At 36.0% G+C, this 13,698-nt stretch overlaps 1 protein-coding gene across 4 annotated transcripts in view; it reads left to right on the forward strand.

The window, feature by feature from the left end:
• LOC122571672 (amphiphysin) overlaps window positions 1–13,698 on the forward strand; it is a 148,681-nt gene that overhangs the window by 89,599 nt on the left and 45,384 nt on the right. The gene's annotated exons all lie outside the window — the stretch shown is intronic.

The raw sequence follows: 13,698 nt of genomic DNA on the forward strand, positions 1-13,698 counted from the left end.
TGAAATTTTAGTATAACGCGGGATATTTTTAAAAGATTTTTAATACAAATAATTGAAGAATAATAATAATATATTATTGCAAATAATGTTATTTATGGAAGTATCTTATATTATTGTAGTTCAGATTATAATACTTCAACAGTTCACGTATGTAATATGCAAAGAAAGACACAATGAAATTTTAGTATAACACCGAATATTTTTAAACAATTTTTAATACGAATAACTGAAGAATAATAATAATTTATGTGGAAAAAATTTTAGTATAACACTGGCTATTTTTAAACAATTTTTAATACGAATAACTGAAGAATAATAACAATTTATTGTGGAAAATAATCTTATTTACGGAAGTATCTTTTATTAGTTCAGATTACAATACTTCAACAGTTCACATATATAATATGCAAAGAAAGACACAATGAAATTTTAGTATAACGCGGGATATTTTTGAAGGATTTTTAATACAAATAATAGAAGAATAAGGATAATTTATTATGGCAAATAATTTTATTTGCATAAACGCGTTATTACTATAAGATACGTACATTTTTGTAAATCATCTATTATTGACAAATTACATATCTCATCGATAATATATAATAATTAGCGCCAGGACAAAATAGTTTCCTAGTAAATTTCGGATATTCAAAATGTATAATCGCTTGCAAATAATTGAAAAAACCTCTCGATAAATGTTCCAGTTTCACTCGTCCACACAATAAAATATGTTGTGGAAGTGAATCGAGGATAGGCCATGTCTCGCACATAGCTCGAGATAATACCGTAAGTTAATCGCATGTGATATCCAATTTTAATTTAATCAAGTTTGGCGTCATCCAATTGAATTGAATCGCCCTTGAAGATGACTTGGAACTAGATCGGAAAATGAAATCCCTTCTCCTTTTCATCATGCTCGTATACTGGTATCGGAATTTGTTTTAAAAATTGCTTAAATTCAATATCAATCGTAAGAAGGAATTATGAATAAAATTATTTGCAGACTTTTGTTGCATAGACAGTTTTTTACAATTTTACGAGACAGTTGAATTTCTACAATTTGCTTGTATATCATTAACGTAAATTTATCGACGTCGTTAATTTGTAATTTCTGACTTGCAAAATTTCACGCTTATATAACGAAGTTTAAATTCTAAAAATTACGTTGTAGCATCGCACAAAAATATGGCGAAAAAGTATGTTGCTTTGACGCAATGAGTTCCCTTGCCAAACCTAATTTAAATCGATTAACATTGTCCAATGAACCGATACTTTTGATCAGAATGTTTGCTGTAAAATATCGCGATGCCATACGTAGACAGAGAAAGTTGCAACAATTGTAATTATCTTTCACTTTCGAAAAAGATTCGCTTCAAGAGAATACGTGGTATATTTTCACAGCGAAAGATAGCGAAGAGCACAAACTCTGTCGGTGTTACACGCATCACGAGCAGCAAACCATACGCAACCATACAACCTCTCTCGAGACGATCTTTCATTGAATTCAATTGAACGTACTTGGTTGCCAAGCTAGCTCGTTCAAACGAACACTATTCGATTCTGTCGCGTAAACGAGTTAAAAACGAAACATCGATTCGGTGTGGTTCGTCGCAACGATCTGTTCTTTGTATTTTGCCGATCGATAACGAGGATTTTCCTTTCCGTACGACACGCGTTAGAAAACAAAAACGAGAAATCTCATTGTCAGACACGTAGGTTATTTCTTAATCGTTCTTTAGATAACATTATACCAGATTGGATCATCGTCGTCTCGATGTTATAGCCAAGCCACTCCCCTGCACGTCTGATCCAGAACACTGGGAAGGAAACGCTCGTGTGATTTTTTATTCCGATTTTTATCTGTGAATTCTTGACAATTTCCCTAAAACGTAAATAAATTTCCGTAAAACACGCGATCGCGTTTGTGCGATTATTACACCGACGACTATTATTTCTCCAGTGGGATAAACGTGTTCGTGTGCTACGATCATAACATCGTTAAAACACTTTACCGAATGCCTGGGCAAATTGTAAACACTCGAGAATAATAATAAATGTAATAAAATATTAAATAAAATATAAAATGTATAAAGGAAGAAGAAAGCTAATTTTATATACAAGTATAGTATTTGTCGCCTTCAAATGTTACTCACTTTGCCACAGTTTGCTTTCTGAACTTGGTAGAATAATTGAAGAGTGCTCGTAAAAAGCACTATAAGCGCGAAGATAGAAAAATGTTAGTGTTTCATTGGAAAATGCTGTAGCGTAGAATTGAAGCGCAATTTCCCTTTCTGAATAATTATTGATAGCGATAGAATGTGGTGTTACAACGTTGCCTCTGTGGAGGAAGACGTAAGCAGCAATAAACGTTAGCTAATCGTTTCTTAGCTTCTGTACGAGACATTTAAACGAACGCAACATTGAGTTTTCTCCACAGCTAATCGGCAAGAAATGGCACGTATAGGATTTTCTATTTATTATTTCCTATCTATTATTCTATTTACTATTTTCTAGACACACTTTTCTTTTCCATGCACTTTGGATTACGTTCATGCACGAGGTTTCCTTTTCCCCTGAAAAACTCGTTTCACCTGTTTGCCACTTGCAGAGTTTCCTACGACCGCTCTTTGATCGAACACGTAAAAGCCGTAAAATTGAACGAATAAATTCTGGAACTGGAGGTTCGTAATAAAAAGAATCGTTCCGAAACTTGTTTACTTTTTAGACGACGAGGCACGATACACATAATAATCAGAGGCGAAACTCGCATTATGGTCTAATGCCTCGGATCATTTCTATCCCCAAAACTCGTATAACTGCGATTGAATTTCTTTTGCAACAAAATATTAATATAATGAAACGATCGAGTCAATCTCCTGACTTGAACTCGCTTCAACATCTGTGAGATTGACCTCAGACGTCAACTGGCAAGTTAATCTTTTACAGATACGTAAAAAGACCGAAAAATTCCAAAAATATAATGTGAAATATCGACTGCGTCTTGTGTTCGATTAATTGAATATTCAGTGGCCATGCAGATACTATGATACAGTCATGAAACCCAAGAATTACCAACATCTCACTCGATTATTCTCTTCTTTTCTAGCTTTTCTTACAAGTTTCCGCACTAAAACCGTCGCGTTACATAACTCGAGCAAAGAACGTTTCCTAACTCTCGTCTCAGCTTCTGCTTCGTTCATCCGGTTCAACGTTAATCGTAATCTCACTAGACTATGCAATCAAAAAAAATATATTGCAATTTCATGTATGAGTTGTCATCTCTTCTTACCATTTCTGATTTAAAATGTGCCAAAAGATAAAAAATATACCGTAATTCCCGAGCGATCATTCCAAGTTTCTTAACGTCTCTTCGTCAGCAGCTAAGTGTATTTATCGAGCGTAAGTGAAATCGCCAAAGCGGCAGAGTAAGTCGCAGCGAAGTTTTACCGGTCGTCAACGCGTTAATCCGGACGATGAAGAGGCGAATGGTCATCGTTCGAAAATCGAACGGTACCTCGGCCCTGTCCGTCTCTGTTCGATCCCCGACAAACAGCTTAGCTTCTCTAGCGACTGACTAGTGGGACATTGTCTGCGGAGAAGGTCGGCGTACCTCTCACCTTCTAACAGACGACCGTTCCGCAAATAGAGTCGACAAGGAGCTTACGTAATCGGCGAGTACGCGTGGATCACGCAGCCTTCGTTTTCTCATCTGACGGTCCTCCGTGCTGGATAGACGTTTCCTCGAAGCGGAGTCGCCAGATTCGACACGAGTCGATCGGGAACGTTCGACAGGTGAATGCAGAGGGTCGACGAATTTCGATGGCTTCTCTCGCATTTTGGCGCCGTTCCAATAGTTTTTCCTCTTCGCGCACCGCCACTGACTGAAAAACAAACGCGTCGCCACGCAGCGCAAACGAATATGATCGTTCGAACCGAACGACATTAACATTCGCGTCACGCGGCTCGATTAACATTTAATTGGCCCAATTATCCGCTGCCGCGTTTTCAGACGTCGTGTAAGCTTCCAGCGGGCTGCTTCGAAAGCTTCCTTATACGGACGAATCAGGAAGAAGCTAGGCGTTGGCGAGTAAATTGGAGATTTAATGACATAGTATGGAAACTTTAGAGGTATCGAACTGATTCACCTAACTCGATCATTTCTGAATTTGATAAATTCTTCCGTGTGAATGTTCGTACGCTATCGTCGAAGACGATATCAGGTTCGATTTTTATCTACGTCTGCTATTTACATTTTATTTGCTCAATTTTTAGTTATACCTGCTCGATTTTTGGAACGCTTTATTTATAATTGAGCAGTGCTCGCTGAAAACACTGTATGTGCCAAAATTGAGAAACTTTGATCTTTTATTGGGAAATGTCCCACGTAGCAATGAGAATATTGTAGCATAGAATTCAACTGCAATTTCCCCTTTTGAATATCGTAGTTATTAATAATGTTAGAAGATGGTATGACCATGTTGTCTCTATAGAAAAAAGTATAAGTGCCAATAAACATTAGTCAATTGTTTCTTGCTTCTGTCAATTGCTTCTGTCTATGTCGTTTATCCAAACGAATGGGTCATCGAGTTTTATCTACAACTAAGAACTGACACGCACACGCTTTTCTACAGACGCGCTTTTCTTTCCCTTCAATTTGGGCTACGTTAACGCACAAGATTTCCTTTTTTCCTGAAAACTTGTTTCTTCCCATTTACAGTGTTTTTTACCAACACCCTTCAATTACCGTAGTTACGTGCGATAGAATATTACGAAGCAATAAGGAAGCCAGGAATTGACGAAGAAATTGAGGATTTGATGGCGAGTACAGAAACTCGAGGTACAAGACGATTCGCCTAATTCGCTCGCTTTGAGCCAGCAAATCCTGCTGCGCGGATATTCAGAAACTGTCGTTCCAAGCGATGTCGAGACGTTTGGTAATTTTGATAAGATGTGTTTTAAGGAGATGTTATGTAAATCTCGAAATGCAACGACTTTGCTCTTCAGGATTATCGTAGTTACGTAGGGTAGGATATGATGAAGCAATAAGGAAGCTAGGAACCCACAAAGAAATTGGGCTTTCATGGTGTCACAGAGCCATAAACTAACTATAGAAAAACCAATGGGGTCTAACGAACATCCCGCAGGCCATTGAAACGACAACATAGAGAGTGTTCCAGTGTCAGAAAACAGTAACAGCGTGGTCATCTCTGACCTGAGCCCTGACGACACTCTCGTCGACACCTTTTCCATGGGAGCCAAACCCATAGTATGTAAACCTTCCTAAAATCAGCTCTCGAATTCTCTGTTCTAACACTCTGAACCGCCACTCTGTTGGATTCGTACGATAATTTTTACCACTAAATATATCAAAAGTTCAGTTCTTTACCTTATTTGTGAAACGTTCGAACTGCAACGCGAGGAGATCACCGGTGATCAGACAATTTCGTGATTTCTTGTGTCTCCTACGTGACAACAGCATCGCTTTGGTTAAAGGATTAGTTAGTTGTCGGCATATGTAACACTGAGCAATAAACATCTTGTCATTCCTACATTTGCAGATTGCTTGCAAATTCCATCAATATCATCATGACAGACGCGTCTCACTACGATGCTAATGAAATTTCAAAGTGTTTTTACACGACACATTCGATATGGAAATATCAGGTTGTCCCAAAAGTTCCTGTCGTTTTATAAGGAAGCACTAGATGCACAACATTTTTTGTTTTATGTTATTTCATTGAATCATGTCTGGTCTATTTTATTCCATCACTACAAAATGGATCATACATAAATCTATAAAATAGTACAAAATAAAAAATGTTGTGCATTTATTATTTCACTTATGAAACGAAAGAAACTTTTGGGACAACCTAATGCAAATATTCTACGATAACAGGTCGAACATCTTTGTGTGAAAATTTTCCTTTGATTAATTAAAACAGCTGCAGCATAGATAGTGTCATCCAGCCATAAATTAGCCATAGAAAAACCAATGGGATCTAAGGAACATCCCGCAGGCCATTGAAACAACAACATAGAGAGTGTTCCAGTGTCAGAAAATAGTAACAGCGTGGCCATCTCTGACCTGAGCGCTGGCGACACCCCCGTCGACACCTTCTCCATGGGAGCCAAATCCATAGTATGTAAACCTTCCTAAGATCAGCTCTGGACATTCTCTGTTCTAACACTCTGAACCGCCACTCTGTTGGATTCGTACGATGAATTTTACCACTAAATGTATCAAAAGTTCAGTTCTCTGCCTTATTTGTGAAACGTTCAAACTGCGACGCGAGGAGATCACCGATGACCTGTGAATATCGCGATTTCTTGTGGCAATGGCAGAGGTACAGGGCAATTCATCTAATTCGCTCGCTTTGGTGCAGCAAATCCTGGTGCGCGAATATTCAGAAACTGTCGTTCCAGACGATGTTTAAACGCTTGATAATTTTGATAAGATGTGTTTTAACGATATGTTATGCCAATCTCGAAATGCAACGACTTCTCCTTCGTAATTATCGTAGTTACGTGTGACAAGATATCATGGCGCAATTAAATGGATCTTTCAAGGCTGATATGCAATAAAACTGGCACTTGTAATTGCAAATCATAGTTCAAGCTCGCTCCTAAGTTCAAGGTTAGTAACTCTACTATCAGAGCTGCATATAATGCTAATGCAGAGTTTAAAAGAGGCATTGGTGATGGATATGCTAATCGTCCTCGGTTCTCTTAATCTTTTCCTAGCGACACTAGCTTCAAATTAAAGAACGAAGACACGAATATTCTACAAAGCCCGGAATCAAGGTATTTCTTCGAAATAGCATCATAGGAACAATAGGAACAGGTTTTCTATGACAAAGCCAGAGGAATTTTAAAGATACAATTACTTCAAAGAGAAGTTTAAAAGGTTCGCGTGGCTTAAAGCAAAATCATATTTAGCTTAACCGGAGAAAACGAACATTTTATACGTTGCTAATAGCTAACAGTTACGCGTTGCTGTTTGAATCACTGTAAAAAAAATTGAAAGACTCGCGGCGACCTTCGTAGCCGAATCAAAAGGCGAAATAGTAAGAAATTAATTACCGTGTAGCGTGACTTTTGATGGGAACAGTTCGCAAACGATTTAATGCGACCGATGTAAGTGAATCACTCTGTACATACTTACATACGTATGTTTAGAAAGAAAACAAAGAATTCGATGCTTATCAGATAAGTAAATCAAACAATTACTTTTATATATCAGTTTAGTTACTGTCATATATCGTATGGTAGATGAGATTCTTCCAATTCTACAAAGTGATAAAAATCTCACTTGCATTAGAGAGATATGAACATTTTAAAACACCAGATTTTTACAATGGAATTTTATTTTCCCCGCGATTGCGACTATCGTAGTATACATTTTTCGAAACACGAAAAACTCTGGCATCTGAGTACGCGAAGAGATCGTCGGGTTAATTGAATTTTCAGATAATAGAACAAGCATTTCTCTTACATTTTATTTAATTTCCTGGTTATTTGATATACCGTAATTTGCTGTAAATGTAATATAGATATTAAAAGAAGAAGGAAACATTTATTTGGTCGAAGGAAAGAGATTTTTGTTTGGTAATTTATTTGCAATCAATTCTCATTGAGAATTATAAGTAACTTCTTCTTGTGTGGCGCTTTAACTTGGATTATAAAAGTTTATATTATGTTCGATTCTAGTTGAAGGAAAGAGATTGGGAAGATTATTAACTTGTTTCGATATTTTAATTCATATTTCTTTAGCTGCTGAATTGCATACATTTTTCACTACGAATACATCTGTAGTGTTACATTCTTCTTGTTACTTTAATTTACAGTTTGTAAAATCTCCTCCTAAACGAGTGATCCATAACAAGGTTCGATTTAATTTTCCATGTGTCTTCTATCAGTGCTGTTTTATTTTACGGTAGAACCTATTCTCTGCTTATAACATTTGTTTTGAAAATGTGAGAAAAATTCATTTTCCAAACTAGTCACGACGTTTGTAAATGTACCGAGAACAGGTCAGTTATTTAGACGTATAATTTAAATATTAATATCGAAAAGGAATACAACATTCTGAATAAAAATATAACAATTTCTTTCTATGTAGCGTCTGTTCTTATCGTCCAATCTTCTTCACAATCGCCGATTCCTCCACCAGCCGACGTTCCAATAATAATCGATCGTTGCGTCAATCAATATTCTCGATAATCGAGGCTGCACTGTAGCGTTTAAACGCGAAAATGCATCTGTTACCATAATATATAGCGGACATTCTGTTTGTGCTAGAGAATATTCTAAAATTGAAATATAAAAGACTTTGCTCCACTACTTGAGTAAATAAATTATATCGTTCGAGCTATGCAAACACCATATACATATTCATAGGTAGCGACTAATGATTGCACTTTTTCAAAGATACCAATAGTCATCGCAATATATAATATAGTAGTCGCTGGAAATTCGCGTGTCTACGGAAACGCAACAGCAGCTGTTGAGGTTTTATCTTGGAATAGAGAGAGCAAACGCGTGGATGAATGTATCATGGAAATTCTTTATTCAGAAATGTTAGAAATTAGGATTTCCAGTGGTTTCTGTCCTGTATGATAATGTATTGATAGATGAATTTATTACAGTGAATTAAACAGAAAACGATGATCGTTTAACTTGAACTTAATGCAGTAGCGTGACATCACATCTCTCGATCGACGACTCTTCACTCTGGACTCTCTGGTGGCTAACTGAACGATCAACGACTGCGCTGCCGAAATATATTGATAGTCGTTAGGCTTATTGAAGTTTTCCGATCCTTTCGGCTTGTCGACATTTGCGCTTTATCGTCCACATTGTCTGTATGTCGGCGATCTTTTCGCGGTACTCTAATGGAGACGAAAGAAGCCGCTGTAAAGAGAATCGTTGTGCTGAAAACTAAACACTAGAGAAGATGTAAAGTTCTCGTAGAAGTTTCTTTTTTTATTGTTTAATTTCTACTTTACAATCTGTCCAGCTGGACATTTGGTAAATTTTTCTAACTATTTTTTATTTAATTCTTTACATTCTCAATTTGTCCACTTTGGACATTTGGTAGAATATTTTAACTGTATGATTATCATGTGGGTGGCTACCCCCAGCGGGATACCATGTTCGAGCTTCAAATTTGAAGGGGGCAATGGGCAATGGTATTGGAGGAAGTAATTTTTTTTTTTATTATTTAATTTGAACTTTACAATTTATACAGCTGGACATTTGGTAAATTTTGTTAACTTAATTGCTAAATAACACGTGGATGGCTACCCCCAGCGGGATACCATGTTCGAGCTTTAAATTTGAAGGGGGTAATGGGCAATGGTATTGGAGAAAGCAAATTTATTTTTTTTTTTATTTAATTTGTACTTTTATACAATTTGTCCAGCTGGACATTTGGTAAATTTTTCTAACTTTTTTTTATTTAATTCTTTACATTCTCAATTTGTCCAATTTGGACATTTGGTAGAATTTTTTAACTGTTTGATTGTCATGTGGGTGGCTACCCCCAGCGAGATACCATCTTCGAGTTTGACTATTTTATTTCTTTAGTGAGGTCAGTGAGGTGTTTTTTTTAGTTTTCAAGGAAAAATTTTTATTATTATTATTATTATTTAATTTATACTTTATAATTTGCCCAGCTGGACATTTGGTAAATTTTTCTAACTTAATTTCTGAATAACACGTGGATGGCTACCCTCAGCAGGAGAACCCATCTTCCAATTTGACTATTTTATTTCTTTAGTCAGGTCAGTGGGGTGTTTTCTATTTAGTCTTCTTTCTATGAGAGGTATAGTTTGGATCTAGTTATCACAGAAATGTCAGCCTCACGGAGGATTTTGTTGCTTTGCGTGCGGCTTAAAACGAGGCTTCTCCAGCGTCGATATATCCAACAGGTGTCGGAAGGAAAGGTGTTGCAGTCGAACAGGTAACATTCACAGTGCGAAATTTCTCCGCGGTCGATGGCTATTGTTTCGTCACTAGACGTCCTTTCGTAATGTCTCGCCTTATTGCACAGGACGATGGTATCCACGTACGACGACGACGACTAGCATTCGTAGAAACACTTGTAAAAGCAATGGAAGAATCCGTGTCGAATACCAGTGGAGAAGAAATTGAAATTCGAGAAGATTAGTAGGAAGAGATCTCCCGAACAAACACTTCAAGCTGATTCGAAAGTTACAGAGATCCGTGAAATGAAATTCAAGACGAATTTACAACGTTTCTACGCTTTGAAGCAGCACGCTGAATAGACGCCGCTTTCATTTTTCTTTCATACGCGCATCAATAAACAAATACTTTTGAAACTATTTATCCGCGTATGAGACAAGAATAAAAGCGGCGTTCATTTGCCGTCTTCCTCCAAAGTGCAACTGTGTAAATTCGGTTTAAGCAACTTTAGAAACCGAACGATACGATAAAAGCTGGATTATCCGAGATAGCGTGCACCGAAACAATCTCGGATAATCGAAAAATTAGGATAATACGAGAAGGTCTATTAATGTTTGTAAACCGTGTAATAGAATGGTAGGAAACATTTTGGTAATGTAATATGGTACATGTGTTTAGGTTTAATTATTTAATCGGTTGAAAGTTAACTAGGTTTGCTTAACTAGGTTTATTAGTGTTCATAAGTGGTATAATTAAAGGGGAAAAAATTTTTGATAATGAAGTATTGTACATGTACATGGATTTGATTAATTATTTAATTAGTTGAAAGTTTAATTGATCAGGTCTATTAGTGTTTATAAATCGTATAATTAAAGCGTAGAGAAATTTTGATAATGTAATATTGTACATGTATTTGGGTTTGATTAATTGTTTAATCGGTTGAAAGTTTGTGTAATTAGGTCTACTAGTATTCGTAAAACGTATAATAAAAACATAGAAGAATTTTGGTAATGTAATATTGTATATACCTTTTGGTTTAATTAATTATTTAATCAGTTGAATTAACTGGATTTGATTAACTAGGTGTATTAGTGTTCATAAATTGTACAATACAATTGTAGGAAACATTTTGGTAACATAATATTGTATACGTATTTTTGTTTAATTAATTATTTAGTCGGTTGAAAAGTTGATTAACCAGGTCCATTAGTGTTCATAAATCGTATAATAGAAGCGTAAAAAATTTGGATAATGTAGTATTGTACATGTATTTGAGTTTGATTAAATATTCAGTCGGTTGAAAATTTGATTAATTAGGTCTACTAATGTTCAATCGTATAATGAATATTGTAATAATGTTAAATCGTATGATGAAAGCGTAGGAAACATTTTGGTAATATAATATTGTGTATGTATTTTGGTTTAATTAATTATTTAGTGGTTTGAAAATTTGATTAACTAGGTCTATTAGTGTTCATAAATCGTACAATACGATCATAGAGGGAAACACCCCGTAGATCTCACAAAGGATATAATCTAACAAACACGAAGATGGTATCCCGCTGGGGGTAGCCACCCACATGATAATCAAACAGTTAAAAAATTCTACCAAATGTCCAAATTGGACAAATTGAGAATGTAAAGAATTAAATAAAAAATAGTTAGAAAAATTTACCAAATGTCCAGCTGGACAAATTGTAAAGTTCAAATTAAATAATAAAAAAAAAATTTACTTCCTCCAATACCATTGCCCATTGCCCCCTTCAAATTTGAAACTCGAACATGGTATCCCGCTAGGGGTAGCCACCCACATGATAATCAAACAGTTAAAAAATTCTACCAAATGGACAAATTGAGAATGTAAAGAAATAAATAAAAAAAAATACGATCGTAGAAAACATTTTGGTAATATAATATTGCATAGGTATTTTTGTTTAATTAATTATTTAGTCGGTTGAAAAGTTGATTAACTAGGTCTATTAATTGTTCAATCATATAATGAACGTTGTAATAATATTAAATCGTATAATGCAGGAAAAATTTTGGTAATATAATATTGCATATGCATTTTGGTTTAATTAATTATTTAATCGGTTGAAAGTTTGTTTAATTGCTTTCGCAATACCTGACTATTTACACCTTCGCATTCTTCAAAGAAATGAAATTATGATAAAATTCGAAATACGTGGGATGATACGGAACTTCGTTTGACCGAACAACCGAGACTGCACTTTGAAATTCAACGTTTCAATTACATTTGGTAATCTTCTACACGAAAGACTCTAAATATTCATTCAACTCAAGCCTATTATTATTCTTAGACTTTTCATATTCGAATCTCGCTTTCGTTTCAACGAACGGAAAGTCTTCGGCTCTTGGCAGCCTCCTTTAGCCTTCGGATTTTTCTGTTACCTTTCCACAAACAAATTTCGCCCTCTTCGCTGTAACATCCGATATATGTTCATGCTGGACCACGTTAAGTCGGAATTTACACTGTTTCGCTTCGAAAAAACACGGCGGATGAACGCTGCTTTCATCATCGTTGCATCCGCGTATGAAACTGGAATGAAAGCAGCGTTGATCCACCGTGTTCCTACACAGCGAAACAATGTAAATTTCACTTTAGTTCATCGATGGAATAAAATCGAGCGCCGACACGACCAACCCGACTGAGAGTCGACTTCGACGTTTAATAAATAGATCATTTATTTCGCACATCAATAAACATCCTTTTGCATTATCCTCAAACCCTTTGACGATAGAAAAATGTGATTAGAATATGGAATATTAGAACGTAATCAAATTAAATGGAAGAGCTCGGTGCAAAAGGCGATCCGGAAGATTCTAAAAATTCTGGCAAATTGAATAAAGCTGAATCAATTACGACTTGTTTAAAGCAATTAATATTTTGGCTTTAGGAAGCTATTAGCGCGACAAATAACGTGAGCAACGATGCTTCTTACATTTCTGAAAAATGCACCTAGCAAATCTTTTCCAATATTTGCACTTGCACGGTTCTGACATCAAAACACTGGGAGCTTCAAGTGGAATATTTCGTTTCTTCACTTCTTTATTTTTCCACTTTCCTCAAACAGTTTCCTAGATAAATCCCTGACATCCGGCTTGTCTCCTTCGCATGTGTTTACTTCCCGACGACCGATACGATTTCTGTTTGTCCGAAAACATTTTGAGCCGTCAAGAAGAAAGACCAGCAATTAAAAGAACAGCTTTACCAAACGTTCAGAACACGTTGGCTGACAGATTAATACTACGTTAACGCTACTGTTAACGTTATATTTTGGAACAAGAGTCCTGCACGTAGCCGATTCTTCTTCTCAAAGATCACATTGGGTAAAAATTTGTTGGTGCACAAATTGTTTATGAACGCATTGAGCTGATCTGATTCTCGGATCGATTAATCAGCAACGTACAAAAATATATAAAACTCGAACAAGTACGATTTCTGTAAAACGTGAACTTGCTCAATTTCTGTACCAAGATCTTCAATTCATCGTGTTGGGATCGTGTTGCTGACTCTTGTTTAACTTAGGTGTAATGCTGAAAACATATTGGCACATCCATACATAAGCAAGTAACTCGGAACGTGTTGTACATTGTTGCTTTAATTAGCATCTGTCTATCTATTCTGTGTTAAACCGACGTCGGTTTCATTGCTAAACGAGGGCATAAATTACCGTGTTGCAGTTACTCGCGCTTTAATTTCATTATATTCGATTCTATTGTAGTCGATGGAAGTTCTGTTGATCGAATAAA

The sequence above is a fragment of the Bombus pyrosoma genome, linkage group LG10, assembly GCF_014825855.1.
Source record: "Bombus pyrosoma isolate SC7728 linkage group LG10, ASM1482585v1, whole genome shotgun sequence".
Taxonomy (NCBI): domain Eukaryota; kingdom Metazoa; phylum Arthropoda; class Insecta; order Hymenoptera; family Apidae; genus Bombus; species Bombus pyrosoma.